The sequence below is a fragment of the Rhinopithecus roxellana genome, chromosome 21 (genome assembly GCF_007565055.1).
Source record: "Rhinopithecus roxellana isolate Shanxi Qingling chromosome 21, ASM756505v1, whole genome shotgun sequence".
In the NCBI taxonomy this organism is placed as follows: Eukaryota; Metazoa; Chordata; class Mammalia; order Primates; family Cercopithecidae; genus Rhinopithecus; species Rhinopithecus roxellana.
The window spans coordinates 58,795,843-58,813,084 of NC_044569.1; the positions used below are offsets into that span (position 1 = coordinate 58,795,843).

The 17,242-nt window shown below is 37.0% G+C and overlaps 1 protein-coding gene across 1 annotated transcript in view; it reads left to right on the forward strand.

The window, feature by feature from the left end:
• The first annotated feature begins 3,218 nt into the window (after positions 1-3,218).
• Positions 3,219-17,242, forward strand: part of RAB27B (RAB27B, member RAS oncogene family) — a 69,533-nt gene continuing 55,509 nt past the window's right edge. The window contains exon 1 of the mRNA XM_030925973.1: positions 3,219-3,723. The gene's annotated coding sequence lies outside the window, so the exon portion shown is untranslated. The remainder of the gene's footprint in view (positions 3,724-17,242) is intronic.

A 17,242-nucleotide genomic window follows, 5' to 3' on the forward strand; every position in this document is an offset into this window, starting at 1 on the left:
TTTTATGTTGGGCCTGCATTTTTGGGGTTTCATCTCTTCCTCTTTCTTGATTTACAAGCTTATTTGGGGAACTGCTACTTTAAAATGGCACACAGGATGTGTATTTTTTAAGTCCATGCATATCTGAAAATTTTTTAAAATCAAGCTTGGCTGACAGTTTGTCTTGGTATACAATTCTAAGTTCAAAATAATTTCATTTAAAAATGTGAAGACATTCAAAGAAACTTCTGGATCCATTATTGCTCTTGAGAAATCTGATGCATTTATTTTTTCCTTTGTATGTGATTGGCTTTATGTTTCTGGAAGATGTTTTAGGTTTTTCTCTTTATTCCTCTGTTTCTTTTATCTCAGCATGATATAGCTCGATGAGTTTAATTATTTGATTAATTTAAAAGATTGTTCTCCTGGACGTTTAGTGAAACTTTTGATCCCCAAAGTTCATCATCTTCATTTCTGGTAATTTTTTTACAATTTTTTTCAAATTAGTGTTTTTATCCTTTTCTGCATAGAAAGAACTCTTTTCTAGAGCTTTCTGAGATTTCCATTAGTCAGAATTTTTTTCCATTTAAAAAAAATTTCTACAGCTTTTTGCTCTACTTTCCTGAAGATTTTTCAACTTAGTCTTCTCACCCATCTGTCAGTTTTTTGTAAATGTTGAGTGTATTTTCAATTTCAAAAGATTTTTTTCCTGTTTTGTGTATAAATTTCTTTTTTTATTCATTATCTCTAGGAGCAGGGTAGAAAGGCATGTGTTCAGTTCATCTTGTTGAACCACAAATTACTCTAGTTTACTTTCTCCAGAAAATAAACCTCCAGTCTCCTGGAAGCTGGATTGAGCAGATGGAGGAACTTATGGTTGGTTGATTGTGTGACAGTGGGGAAGGGAACTTTGGGTCCAAGCATTCCAATAAACAGACGTACAACCAAACCCCTGTGTTTACCCCACCACCTGGCCTCCTTCTATGCTGCGATTTCTGCCTCCTAGGCCTGAGTCTGCCCAGGTTTTGCAGGAAGAATTGGCTTGCTTTTTATCCATAATCTCTCCTGCAAGCATGCATATAGAATCCTCTGCTCTTCCAAATCAGTCACCATGCCTCCATCTGATTTAGCTTCTTCCAAAATTCATTGCAAGTTTATCTGTTATTTTATCTGCTTATTTGACTTTGTGATTCAGTAACATTTTTAAAAATTCATTTATTCTTGTAATAAAGCAGTTTGAGGAGAGATGAAATACATGTGATAATTTTGCCATTTGTAACTACATATCACCCCATGTACATTAACGTTTACCTCAGTGCCATATTGATTGAATTAGACAGATGTTATGTCTAGTTAAGTTGTGCTACATAAACTCCAGGTACAGGAAGACCTTATTACTATTATCATGACACATAATGCTGTCCCCGTGTTTTCACTGGTTTTCCATTGTTTTTTATTCTGCTCTATCTCTGGTCAAAGTGGCCTTCATGGAGTGGCCGAGCAATATTTCTCTTGTCACTATGTAACACTACTGGATCTGAGCCTTGGAACCTCAGAGACAGGACTCTATGTGGCAAGTCACTCCAGGAGAGCTATTCCTGCAAGAGTTGGTCCTATAAAGCAGGTGACACACTTATCTAGGGAAAGGTGGCAAGGAGAGTAATCAATAAATGTGTGTGTCAGATTTTCTCATGGCAGAAACTTTTTCTAGAAGTTGCAGGTAGGTAGCACAGTGCAGTGACCACTATGAGCTCGGCATTCAGGATCAATAGACCTGACTTCTACCTTTTGAACTTCATCACTTTGGACAGATTTATTGCGACTTTCTCAACCTCAGTTACCTCATTCTGAAAATGGAGACAACAAATATAATAGATGCCTTGCCTATTTCACAGTAATGATGTGAAAGTCAAATGAGATGAAACTATATTGCGTACAGGAAATAATAGCTATTAGGATTAATGTCAGTAGTGAATACATGAACTAGGTAAAGAATATGGGTTATCATTGTATAGCACAGAGGTTGATTTTAAATCATGTGTTAACAGTGGAAAAGATTCAAGTTTCTTATGTTCTTTCTATTATTTCTGTCTGGGCCCATGGATACATACTTGTTATACACTTAGATATTGCTGTTAAATGCAAAGTAGATTTATCATAAATATAGATTCTAAGCATACATACTTTGAAAAATCTACAATCTGAGCCTCATATGCTTTTATGTAGTAGTTCCAAAATGATTTTTATGAACTGGATCTTACTTGGGGAAAATGGAGTAGATTAAGTGTTACCAAAATTATAAGTATAGCCAACACATTCATAGAACTTACTGTTCCAGGCACATTCTACGCATATTACTGATATGAAGTCAATTCCTCACAATAACACTATGAAGGCATTATTGCTCTTCTTTTCAACTTTCAAGAACATTGAAGGACACAAAATAGAACTTCTTTAATAGTTTCATAATAGAATAGACAGATTTCTATGAGACCAAAATGTTTTCTCTAATACTCAATTTTTCAACTACTTTGCTATTGTTTGTTCTGTGTTTTGGTTTGGGCTATTCCTTTGCTTCCTTCCACAAGAAATTCTCTGGAAGCTGATAACAACAGTGCCTCCCAGATTATCTCTAGGGCATTGAATAAGAACCAAGTTAAGCAATTGAAATTCAAGCAGTCATTGACATCTCATTGTTTACTAACATGAATCCAAGTCACAGGTCTGGAACTTTTAAATTCTGTTCACAGAGGAGTAAATCGGTTGCTACTATAATGTACCCAAGCTTGTATTCTTACCTTTACTACCAGTCTGTAAATTAGGGATGTCTGAATGTGTCTAAAATGTAATCCCAAGATGGGCAGCCAGGATCTTTGCTTTGTGGACGAATCTAATGTGTTTAGAACAGGACGTAGCACATAGTAGGTGCTTAACAAATATTTGTTCAATGCCTCCGTGTGCTCATTATCTTACTTAGTGGTAGCCTATTGACCTCTGAAGTGACTTTAGGAAGTGCATTAGGACTTTGGGAAGTGAATTTGGATGTTGCATACGATTAATAGAGCATTCATATGAACACATCCTAACTTTTGAAATATTAATTTCTTTCCAACGCCCTCTTTTATTTCCCGAGGCCCTCCTCTGCTCCCCACTCGCAATCCCTCGCTTTCACGCCCCATAGTTAATAAGACACCCCCTCGGAGGATAGAACGCAATGCCAGGGCCCCAGTTCTTCTCACAGCGCCCTGGGCTTTTTGAATGAGAGACATCAAAGAAAACACAGGAAAAAAAAAATGAATAAAAATGAGCTCGCTGCTAGGACTCGAAGCCCCACAGTGTGGAGATTTCATTCCCGAGCGGAGTGTGTTTCTCACTGCAGCAGTTGAGTCACCAGCAAGACTTGCCTGAGGTGAGCTCCGCACATCCGCGTTGGGACTTGCAGACACGCCTTCTTCTCACACAAACCTTACCCAGCCCCGCCACCGCGGCGGACTCCAAGGGTGGTGCCACCAGCCCTGCCACTCGCAGTCCTGACGGGCAGGGGCTGCGGACCGCCTGGCCTTGGACCCATCCGGAGCCACAGGTTGGAGGAGATAAGGAGCTGTCCCCGTGCTCGTCGCCCTGTGGAGCAGATCCTGTCTCCTTGCTGGCGGTGGAGCCCGGGAGTTCCAGGGCTTGGGAAGGGGAAAGAAACCTCTCTGAAATCTGACACCTGCTCTCCGGGCAAGGAAACTTCGCAGGCTGGTGAGTTGGGAAGGCGGGCTGTTGCTGCTGGAACGCGTTCCCACCTACCCGGGTGCTGCAGCGCCGGCCTGCACTGTGGGAAGTGAGGCCTCTGTGTGTGTGTGCGTGTGTGAGTGCCTGTACACCTTCGATCGCGGTTTCCATCAGAAATCCTTGCAAAGAAGACAGTAGTGATGTGTGCTGCACGGATGGCATGGGTCAACTCAACCTGGCTCTCTTTGAGTGTTTGCTTATCAAACAGCTGGTTACCACCAAAAAAAGCAAAAAAGAAAAACAAAAAGCCTAGGCACAGCAATGTTAATTTCCTTTCATTTGCACCTCAAAAACACAATCAAAATAATGAATAAGAAAAAGCATGGATGATGATGTGCTCAGGGTTTCATTCCAGGAGGAGTGACTTAGTGAGGCAAGCCAGGAGAGTGATAAGACATTTATATGCACTTCCTTACATGAAATAGCCACAGAGACCTTAAGAGTACTTTCTGTTTTCCAGTTTTTTGCTCTGTTACTTTCGAATTCTGATCTAAGTGTCGCACCAACTAGGGTATATGTGTGCATGTGTGTTCACTCAAGTAGTCACAATAAATTAGCTTTCAAGACTTTCCCACCCAATGCAACATTAGTTAAGCCTCTGAAAACTACTGAAGAAGGTGAACTGTAAGCAGAGACTGTGTTCCTAGGAAAAAGCTGTGTTTGGTTAGAGCCTTCGCACCTGTATCATGTTTTATGAGTTTTTTATGTCAAGATCTAAAGCTAAGGTTATGCAATTCCAGTTGTTTTAAACTGCACATCATTAAGTCCAAAGTAATAACATATAATTTCAAGGTTATTAAGAACAAAATTGTTGTTTAATATATTACAGCTCTGAATTTTTATTGTGTTCTGTTTATAAGAAAAATGTCTATGGTTCTCAATATTTAGTTATAATCACACATATTCAGTAATATCTATATAGAATATACAGGGTTTTATGGTTATAAATTTTGAAAAGTTGATGGAAAAGAGGGACTTAAGCATTATTATAAACTCAGATATTTGAGTTTAATGAATTTTCAAGCTGCTGTAAAGTCCACATTGCAGTGATGAAGAGAGAGACATACCTGTCATGTGCCATTGCCCCTCAGTTATTTTTCACAGTTTCCTAGTATAATCCTCTACCCAGATGGGGTCAGCCATCCTTGAAGGCAGGAGGTGATTCCTACCGATAACCAAAAAAGGGTAATCTTGACAGATAGTTTAATATTATTGGGACTTTCCTGTTTCAGAAATGACTATGGCCTCTCATACAGTGTTACTGACATTGCCTTCGAAAGGAAAACAAAACAGCAGATGAAACTGGATGAGCCTGTTCTCATAGTTGCCAAGAAGGAATAAAGGGAATCTGTTGAATGCAAGCAAACCACAGTTCCCCTTTCTCATAGGTCATTTCTGGAACAGGCATGTTTGACCCAATAGGGAAGGTAACCCTAATATAATTGATCTTCTTGGTAGGAGAAGATCAGTTGGTATGCCAGTTTACACTACAACTATATGTTGGTTTCAGAATTGCTGTTCATTTATTTCACTGTTTTTCTGGAAAAATGGAAGTTATCCAAATGTCCAGGTTGTTCAGAATAGAAACCTGTTCTTTTCCCACCCTCACTTCTGCAAATTTTTGGTTAGGTTTTTGGGCTCTCAGATCAGTAGGGCATGAAATATAGAACAATTACTCATATAAAGCTCATCTCACAATCAATCCAGTTTCTTGAGTTGATTCATCAAGGCAGGTTGACCAATAGTTCAGGTGTTAAGCAAGTAATTGTAATGTTGAGATGCAGGAAAATGATTTCAATAAAAACAGACAGGACATACCAGGTGTTTCCCATGAAGAATACGTTCCTTTCTAAAGATGGCTGCCAAAGGGGAATGATTTTTTTTTTAATTCATTATTAGGTATATATGGGGCTTAAGTATATCCTATAGAAGTAGGAAGCAGCAACATCACTGCGCATAATAACAAACCTATTGTAAACCCCAAATATGGAGTTGATAGTATTACTCAATTTGTTTCACACCCTTTGCAATCATTATTCATGTTCTCCGAATATTAACCTCCCATTGGCACTCCTTAAATAAGACAAACTTGTCTAGATTGCCAATAAAGAGAGTAACACTCTGTTTATCAAATGACCAAAAAAATCTTCAATAAATTTAGTCTTTTTAACTAAACAACTGCTCAATAAACTGAGATAAATAATTAATTAAGTTGCTTGTTCATTTATTCAACAAATATTTGTAAAGAGTGTTATGCACTGAACTCTGTGTGGACAGAAGTGGACCAAAATTCCTGACCTTATAGAGCTTGTCTTTTACCAGGGAGACAAAGACCAAACTAGATAAGCAGGGTCAGTCTATGGCACATTAGCGAGAAATGCTCAGCAGAGAGTATGAAGCCCAGGAGGCATGCAGAAAGTGTCCGGGGCTGGGGTCAGGGAGAACTGAAATTCTGTATCAGATGCCCAGGAAAAGCCTCACTGAGATGACATTTTAATATCGATCTGAGGCAAGTAAGGGAATGATACACGTGGATATGTGGAGGAAGAGCATTCTAGATTGAAGCATTCTGGCATCTTTCAGGAACAGCAAAGCAGCCTATGCACCTGGCATAGAGGGAGTGAGGTGGGGGTGGCAAGAAATGAGAGAGAGGAGATAATGGGGACAGGTCTTGGAGGACTTTGAAGGTCCTAATAAACTTTTTGGCCTTTGTTTTTTATTCCAAGTAAAATGACAAAACACTGTGATTTAGACATAGCCCGTTGAATGTTTTTCAATAAATATTTACTGAGCATACTATGAACTTTAATATTCTTCTAAGCATTGTGAATAACAGAGTTTAGTGAGATATACAAGGCCTCTGCTGTCATGGAAATTATATCTGGGGTTTGGAGAGAGATAGATAAGTAAATAAATTAGTAATTCTGGAACTTCTGGTGATACTAAGAAAAAAAAAATGTTAAAGGGTAATATAGTGAGAGTGATCTGAAGGGGACTGTGTGATTCAGTGGTCAAGAAAAGCCTCAGGGGAGGTGATTATTTATTTATTTTTATTTATATTTATTTATTTATTTTTAACCAAGACAGAGTATTGCTCTGCTGCCAGGCTGGAGTGCAGTGGCACGATCTTGGCTCACTGCAACCTCCACCTCCTGGGTTCAAGTGATTCTCCTGCCTCAGCCTCTTGAGTAGCTAGGACTACAGGCATGTGCCACCATGCCCAGCTAATTTTTGTATTTTTAGTAGAGATGGGGTTTCACCACATTGGTCAAGATGATCTCGATCTCCTGACCTTGTGATCTGCCCACCTCGGCCTCCCAAAGTGCTGGGATTACAGGCGTAAGCCACTGCGCCCGGCCAGGTGATCTTTTTAAAAGATCACTCTGGCTTCCTTGAAGGGACTAAGTCATAGGGTGACCAGAGTAGAAGAGAATCCAGTTAGGAGGCTATTCCAATAGACCAGTTATGACAGTGGCATAGATTAGGGTCAGAACAGTGGCCACCTAGAGAAGTAGAGAGATTCAGAAAATATTTGAAGGCAGAGCTGACAGAACTTGCTAATAAATTGGATAAAGGTGGAGGTGAAGAAACAAAAGAACCAAATGATCAACAGGATTTCTACTGAAAGATACTGGGTAGACAGAAGGCCATTTCCTAAGATGGATAAAGCTAGGGAAGAAACGGTTTTAATGGGAAATGAAGAATTTCTTTGCAGCCTTTTGAAGTGTTTTTCAACATCCAAGTGGAATTATCAACTTGGGCTTTTGCATATATGAATCTGGAACACCTAGAGGACATCATAGCTGGATATAGAAATTTGAGAGGCAAGTGCCTATGGATGCTATTTAGAGTGATAGCCTTGAGGACATCACTCAGAGAGAGATTACAGAGAAAAAAATCAGGGCTTGAGGATGCAGCTCTGGCTTATGCAGACATTTGGGACCTTGAATGGGAGGAGTCAGTAAAAAGCCATTCAAGTGAAAGGTAAACTGGATGAGCGTGTCATCATGAACCTAAGCCAGGAATTTTTTTTAGGATGAAGGGTGTGGTCAATGGTGTCAGACAGGGCCAAGATAAACAGTGAGATGAGGACAGGGAAGTGATGATTTCATGTAGCAGTGTGGAATCATTGGCAGTTCGGGAAAGAGATGGAGTTCTCAAAATAAGATATTCAGAAAAACTAACTTTAAAAAATTCTGAAAATAGCGTTTCACCTAATTCTAAAGATAATTGAAAAGAAGGATGCCCCCAGAAAAACTCATGAGGCTACATACGTGGAAGCTCTAATAAATTCAATTTTTTAAAATGACTTCCAGAACAGATGAATAAAGGAAACATATAATTAGAAATACTTAACGAAGGTGTTGTCAGAGCTGTAAGCATAGTTTGAAGAAGAGTAACGCACAGTGAGTGGAATCTTGGGAAAAATGCTCAGGAGAGTGATAGATTATTTTCACATTGTTTGAAACAAAGCAGTGAATAAAGAAGGGTCATCTCCCTTCATGCTGGTGCTGGTGAACGTGAAAGAAAGTAGAATTACTCAGTTTCTACTTTGAGTCCCTCTTCTTTCTTTTCTTTTCTTTTCTTTTTTTTTTTTTTTTTTTTAGAAGAGTTTCTATTGCCCAGGCTGGAGTGCAGTGGCTTGATCTCAGCTCATTACAACCTCTGCCCCGGGGTTCAAGTGATTCTCCCACGTCAACCTCCCAAGTAGCTGGGATTACAGGCATGTGCCACCACACCAGGCTAATTTTTGTATTTTTAGTAGAGATGGGGTTTCACCATGTTGGCCAGGTTGCTTTGAATTCCTGACCTCAGGTGATCTGCCTGCCTTGGCCTTCCAAAGTGCTGGGATTATAGGTGTGTACCACTGCACCCAGCCATGAATCCCTCTTCTTTCTATGTGAAAGAAAATAGTGTTCAGAATGGAAGGTCTACACAACACCAAAAGAAAATTAAAATCAAAGAAAGCTGAGAAGTTATTGCGACTGCAAATCACTTCTTTAAATGAGAAAGACTAATGGCAGAAGTGGTCAAGAGGACTACTGTGAGGAAAGGGCATTTCAGTTGAGATCTAAAGGTTGCCTGGTTGCTAGTCAGGTGAAGGGGTTGAACAAGAACAAACCAGATGGTACAAAAGCATTTGCTGAATTCTTAACCTGGGAAAGAGCTTGGAGTATTCAAGAAACTGAGGAAAGGAGTTTGGAGAATGGAAAGCAGGTGGCAGAGAGAGGCACAAGGTGAATCTGGAGGCACCAATGGGGAAGAGTCATTGCAGAAACTAGACAAGACCAATGAAGATCAGGAAGTACAGCAACCTAAAACTTAACTTGTCAGAGGTGTTACAGAATGGCTTCTACTGGGAGGTTGAACTAAACAACCCTCAAGCGCTCATCCAAAGCTGTAATCCTACAAATACAAGAACACAATTTGTTTAATATTTGATAACGTGTTATAGATATTTTAAATTAAGAACTGATAATGAAAGTTTAGTTATAAAATATAAAACAGATCAAAGTAGATTAAGTAGTGGCTGCCTTCTAAAGCAAATATTTAATATCCAGAAAAGCAGGAAAAACGTTTCTAGGTAGCTACAGCTGTATTCAAGGATACCAAGACCCACTCACATAATTTTGGAAACGATTTCATAGAGAGGAGATGTAGACTTCATATATTGGTGGGATTTAAATAGAAACAGTAGGAAGTCTATTATTAGTCAAATATTCCTAGCATTGAGTAGTGTATAACTATAGACAGGGCATTCAGTCTCCTTAAGGATCTTGATTTTCTCCTGTGTAAAATAAAAGGTAAGGGTTATTTTAACATCCCTACTGTTCAACTCTAGACTTGGGCAACACATAATTCTTGTTTTATGTTTACTTCCTTCCTTCTTTCCTTCTTTTTCCTTTTCTTCCTTCCATTTATGTGTCTATCCCTCTAGATAGATGATAGGTAGAGATAGATAGATAGATAGATAGATAGATAGATAGATAGATAGATAACCTTAGATCTACCTAAGGTTATCTTTATGTTATACATAAATCTGTGTGCATAAGTATGTGTGTGTGTGTGTGTGTGTGCATATATGTAAACATGGAAGAAGAGATAGAAACATATGAACTCTATAATAGAGGGAAAATTTCTTTTTAATAAGTTTAGGAAAAAAGTACAAGACTTCATTTTAGTCCTCTTTCTGGCTTCGTTCTAGCACATAAATTTATTTTCAATCATATTGAACTTGGAGTCAAATTAATCTGTTTTCTTCTTGTTTCTCTCCTTAACTGGCTCAGAAAAAAATGAGATTATGTGTTAAATCTGACCTGAGGGATATACCAGAACAATAATAATTAGAAAAAGCAAAATCAGCTTGTATTATATTTGCCCAATCTAACTTAGGCAAGGTAATCAGAGCCTGAGAAATTCATTAAATGAATTATTCAGTTCTTACGGTCTATTATTCAAAATATATTATTTTCATAAACAAAATGAACTATTGATAAATGTTCCTGTACATATCTAAATATTAAAAATACAAAATGAAATTAGATTTTTCAGAGGGAAAGAGAAGCTAGTCATGTCTTAGTGACTTTGAAAAGAATTAGAAACTTTTTCTAATATCAAGAGGTGCCACATATTGACTTAGGTGCATCCTTGGAGTAACTTAAGCCTCTGATTTTCTGGAACTTTCTCCCAAATGCTGTAAAATGTAGGAGCAATGCAACCTGTTTGCTAATTTATTAATTCTTTAAGCGAACTAAAGATAGATATCACAACTAACTGTATGGAAACTGTCATTCCCAGTCCTTATATCTGTCCCTCTCCCACTCAATCTTTGATCTTAATCTTTCTAAGGTTTGTAATACCTATTCTCAAATACTGCCTCTCAAGGTTTGGAAGTAAAAGCTTCTATTAGGAAGAACCTAGGAAACAACACTGCAAAACATATCTTACAGGAAAAGAAATGCTGTAACAAAAATATTCTCATATTTATAACAGAGGGTTAAAACATAACAAAACAGGCTTAAATAAATAGACCATCAAGTTTGAAAGGTCTATTCTTTAATCTTCAATTGGAAACGAGATGCTAGTTGATGAAGCCTGCATAGTAGTAATAGTAATAAGATGAAATGAGCAACTTTGGGTTTGCTTTCTTCTCGTAATTTCACTAGGCCATCATCAGGTTCTACTTATTTTGAAATTGGCCTATACAGTCTCCCCAAATCTCCTTTGCTATATTTTATTTTTTTTCACTTACCTATTAGGAAAACCAAGAAGACAAAAATAAAATATACCCAACAAGTATTCATTAGTATTGTTTCTGAACACCTTTAATTTGGGTGCCCTCAGGAATGTACGTACTTGATAAGAATTTATTCATCTGTGATTATGGAGCAACTTATATTTAAATAAAGGTGAGGAGAGATGAAAAATGGATAAAGACAAAACATACTGATCACTAAGTACAGGTACACCAACCTGCAGGCTTTGTGTCCTCTGCAAACATGGAGAAACCTTGCTGGGCATCTGTTTCCTGTGCAAGCTCTGAGGAAGTCATAAAATTCTACATTGAGGTTTTCTTTGGAAATGATTAAATGATAATAACTGAGTTGCTCTGAAGATTAATTTGCCTCAAATTATATTGTTATTCTGCTTCCCAGCAGATCTTCTTATCAGGTGTATTTTCCATGGTTCTGATTCCTTACAGTTTTCACCCTTTCAAAGTTTGCTTTGACTTTTAAAGTAGACTTATGCATCAGGCCAGGGACCCAGAAACCAGTTTCCCATTCTTCAGTTCTAGAAGGTGTTAGATTCTAGTGATTTTAGTAAAACATAGCCGTGAAGGTCTAAGCAGTCTAGAGCAGTAAGGTTGATTCTAAAAATCAATATTGTAAATATTGAGACACTTGAGGGTATAAGCTTGGCAACTTGAGAACAGAGAACTAACTCAAAATAGAAAAGGAACAATTAAAATTCATAAATATTAACTATATGTTTAAAGAAATATGTTCTGTTTGCATTGCAATATTTTATAACCAGTAGAAATATTTTTGTCTTATTTTTCAGGAATCGTGTTTTCTAAAAGTACGTAGAAATTAGAATCGGAGGATTTAAAAATAGCTCAGAACTGCTTTCTAATTGGTGTTTTCCACAGTAAACTGAACTGTGGAGAGTTCAGTTTATGCATTGTGCATAGTCACTTGATCTGAAAGATGAAAATAAGAAATCCAAGAATGAATGATGTTCTTTGAGGAGCAAAATTGCTGCCTGTTGTAGGACATTACAAACATTAGGAAAAATGTTAAGTTGGTTAAAGCTGACAATGTTATTACAACAAAAAACCTGTCACCGTGTTAAACCTGACAATACCAATTTAATCTCTGGTATAATTTTCGTCTATCTGAATTTTTTGCTTAAAATATTCATTAAGTGCCTACTATCTGGCAGGTCATATTAGGTACTTTAGTTGTAATGGTCAGTAAGATATAGTTCCTGCTCTTAAAGAACTTAGAATCAAGTAAAATAGAGAGTTACATGAGTAGATAATTTTAGTGTAACTTGATAAGTTTTCAGTTAGTGGTTTGAACGCAGTAATATGGTAATAAAGAGGAAGATAAATTTAAGGAGGTTAAAACTGTAGAAAGATCAGTGAGGAGTGGGAAATACCAAAGGTCTGAAATTGTAAAGTTGGAGAAGATAAATTATATTAATATTAAAGAAATAATTAGCAAGAGTGGGCATTAACCAGACATAGGGGGAAAGGAGAAATTATTATGAAGTCTAAATTTCTGGCTCTACTAAGGCAATAGATGGATAAATAGTAGTCCCCAAAATTGAAATCAGGCATAGAAAAGGAAAGGCAGGTTAAGGGAGGAAGAAGTACTGCATTTGAGGTAACTGTGGTTATTCAATTGCATATGCTCAAGAAAATGACTCTTGAAATCTAGACCTCTCAGGAGAGGTCAGGCTGATGATAATGACTGGGAAATACAGGCACATGGGTGATCTCCAAAATCTATGAGACCAAATACCATCTGTCAAGGAGGTCCTGGAAAGAAGGAGGTGGAGTAACCATAAGAGAGGAATAATTATTTTCTTTATTTTCTGCAACCACTACTCTGCTTTAGCTAATAAATACGTTTAAGTTCAGGAAGGACTTAGGGAAAATTTAAGGTTATATATATAATTATATATATGTGTGTATATATATGTATTTATCATTAAAATCATTGTTGTTAAATTGGAAGGACATAATAAATATGCCTGTAGCTTCTGAGGGGGCAATCATTAAGTAATTTTTCTTTCGTGTATAATTCTCTTCACCTATGTTCTCTCCCAACCCACCCTGTGAAAAATGACAAGTCATATCTCAATTATAAATATGTCCTAGTAGTAGAGATTGGTAACCCAACAGAATGTGATTGAATCAAGTGATTCTGGCTCACTAATATCATGCTCTAATAATTGATGCCCAGCCAATGTTAATTTAAGTTCAAATTAACTCCCATTCTCTTCATTTTAATTAGTAGCTTTGTTCTAGCTTTGCTGTCACTAAATTGATGACACTTTTATCCTCAAGATCTACTTACCAAAGCATAACAAATATATCTTGATGTTCTAGAAAAATTACAGAATAATTGTCTAGTAATGAGTATTTGTGTAGATTCCAATAACATGTAAAATATTGTCAAGAAATTGACTGGAAAAACGTGTCAAATGTTTGACCAAATTTAGGGAAAATTACCTTGTCTCTTCTTCTGCCTCTTCTCTTCCCCTTCTTCATCTCCATGTTAATAGTTTTTTCTTCACTGTTTGAAAAAGTTTGGGAGATATTCTATTAAATGTATAAAAATTATTTATACCACCATCTGGGTGCTTCAAACTGTCCATCACAAGTATTTCTGACTATTAAATAATTAGTATGAGAACATATTGCATGCCTACTTGTTCAGTTGAGAAGTTCTCTGTGTTCCTTCTGGATTTCAGGTGTATAACTCTTTCTTTGTTATGGATCCATCATTTGAGACATCTAGTTTGAACAAATAAGTTTTTCATAAAAGCTCCTTATAAAATGGCAATATCCAAGTTATTTCTGTTGTGGTGATCATAGATGGAGAACATTTAAATGACTCATGTACAAGTCAGACACATAATCCACACCTACAAATATTCCAGGCAAGATTTCTGATTACAGTATTGTGGACTTTAATTTTTTTTTTTTCTTAAGCATTTGGCTACTTATATTATTCACTAAACTAGTATTGAACTGCTAATCTTCTATGTTATCCCTATCTGTAAATTGATCAACATTTCACATTCTTTTGGGAAATATCAATGCGTTTTTTCTTGTGTTTTGATTGTAGGTAAGCTAATATTATAGGGACAAATCTCTTGTTTTGTAAAGAGTATATGGACTTATATGAGAGAGTAATAATAAATATGGAAAGAAGACACACATATTGCTGGAAAAAAGTCCTCCTACAACTTATGATGAACATTTGTGAATCATTTTAACTGATGACTATTTGACATGGTTATCAAGGGTGAAAATGTACATTGATGTTAAACCCTTGACTAAAGACCAACAATAAGCACCCCCATTTTCAGCTTCGAACTATTATCAGCAAAAGTATACATTCATTGAATATAACAGTGTTCAAGTCTAGGCTATTGTATAAGAAAATCAAAAGTTTAGTAATTTTGACTTTAATGGGAAGAGTTTTGCAAATTCTATTTTTTCTTACTACTGCTTTCTCTTTGGAATACCTTTTTACATATAACTTGTTAAGATTACAAGACCTTTGTGCCGTAAATATGCACAGCATGGAAAACATGAAAGAGAGTTAAAGTAAACAAACATTCTCCCATTGTAGCCATAGTCTTTCTGAGTCCAGTTTTAGGTAACACAATTACCAAAATCACCCCAAGGAATGATTTCAAGGCACAACTGAACTAGGTGATACAGGCAACAGTTAGGTCTTCTCCAAACCACAGGGTCCCAAGGACAAATAAATATAAGGGCAGAAAAGTAAAGGTTTCTTATCTACTAAGGTCCTATTTCTTTGTCGTGATGTACTATCTAGCACCCCCAGATGCTGAGAGTATACCTCAAATCCAACACTAATTAAGAAAAGTCTAAGAAGTAGACTGAATGGTGAATATCTTTTTGCTTTTTTAGCAGCAAATATAACTTCATTACTCTGACTTTAAAATTACCCTGTACACATGGATCAGAAATGAATTTATACTAGAATTACAGGAGTGAATATTTTTATGAAATTTATTCCAGTGATGAGTTTCCAGAAGTATGTCTACACTATAGCAATAATGTCTATACATAAGTCAATAACATTCTAAATAATAGTTGCTTTGTCATGACACCTTAGTAAGGAAGAATCAAAAGATGCTTTTTTGCAGACTTTGTGAAGAAATAATATAACCTCAGCTTCTCCTACTTAATTGGAAATAATGAAGCTTTTTATAAGGTCAAACATTCTCTATGGCTCCTAAAATTCTGTCTGGGCAAATAACGTTATGATTTGTCTATTTTATCATGAAGGTAAGATTGTCTTCTTGAGTATCCTTCATATTAATTGAGGGTAAAGTTCTTTCCTTATAGTATAAATCATGGGTAAAATTAATCTTTCTTAGAACTTTATTTCAGAGCCCATCTTTCTCTCTTTTGATGTTTTCTACAGTGCTTAGTGCCATTTTGCTGCCCCCAAGCTAGCAAATCAATGATTTGTTGGCTAGTCTTTCTGATAAATTAATTTCTGCTAACGTAGTTATGGCTAAAAACAACTATAAATTACTGTTCCCAGTAAATATATTTACTTGTTTACATGTAACAAAAGTCCAAAGTAATGCCTAATGTTAGAGGCTCCAGGCTTAGAAATAGAGTTGTACGAGAATTGCGGGGCAAAAATAACTTTATCAGTAAAATCTATGTGACCCATCTGGATGGCAGTGCTATGGCCTGGAATTTATGGAGCAGCTACTACTTTAAATATTCCATTACACTGGCAGATTCAGGGTAAAATGAATAATAAATATTTAACAAGTTAAATAAATGTTTTGATCCATAGTTCTGAAAATATGGTCACTATCCTGTCTTGTAGAAAGGACCTTTTGTCTTCCTCTGTAGAGTTTCTAAGTCCATCCTCAAGGGAATTGCATAGAATTTGAGGCTTATTCACCAATACTGTCAACAACACCCGACTGGGTATCTTTGACAATAAGTTATCAGTTTCCCATCTATTTAACATTTAAAAATACAGATAGCCAGGTGGGTGCGGTGGCTCAGGCTTGTAATCCCAGCACTTTGGGAGGCCGAGGCAGGCGGATGATGAGGTTAGGAGTTTGAGACCAGCCTGGCCAACATGGTGAAACCCTGTCTCTACCAAAAACACAAAAATTAGCTGGACGTGGTAGTGCAAGCCTGTAATCCCAGCTATTCGGGTTGCTGAGGCGGGCAGATCATGAGAGGTCAGGAGATCAAGGCCAGCCTGGCCAACATGGTGAAACCCTATCTCTACCAAAAATACAAAAATTAGCCAGTCGTGGTGGTGCACGCCTGTAATCCCAGCTATTCGGGTTGCTGAGGCAGGAGAATTGCTTGAATCCGGGAGACAGAGGTTGCAGTGAGCCGAGATCGCGCCATTGCACTCCAGCTCTGGGCAACAGAGCAAGACTCCATCTCGAGATGGGGAGAGGTACAGATAGCCCTCCCCATTCATGGGTTCATTATCCATAGATTTAGCCAACTGCAGATCAAAAATATCTGGGAAAAAAATGAATGGTTGTATCTGTCCTAAATATGTACAGACATTTTTTTCTTGTTATTATTCCCTAAACAATATAGTATAACAACTCGTTACATAGCATTTACATTGCATTAGGTATAAGTAATCTACAGATGATTTAAAATATATTGAAGGACATTATATGCTAATACTGTGCCATTTTATACAAGGATTTGGGCACCTGTGGATTTTGGTATTAACCGAGGGTCCTCAAACCAATCCCCCATGAACACTGAGAAATACTGTATATGTAAGTAGATTGAGCTGGTGAATTCACAGATGCTGTGGTCATTCTGCAGACTAAAGTATTAGTAACTGATCAACTAGCCTGAGCATTTTTCCATTGAGAATGATGACATTATTTTCTAAGCCAAATCTAGCCAACTACCAGAATAAGAGATGGGCTTATAAATAACTGTAGGTTCGGCAAACAGGTCCACCGTTGCAAACTAAATGGCCAACCTCAAAGATACATGATAGCAAAAGATATTTTGGTTGATTGCACCTTAATAATTTTAGAGTAATCATTAGTGCTATATTGCCTCCTCAGTCATTGGCTTCAGAAATAAGACACCAATACACTATTCAGTCCAATTTCCAGTCCTCCAGTCTAGAAAAATAGATTCATTATGTAGAATAAAATGACTCACAATTAAGGATTTAGATGATTGGCAGGGATCACAGACAAC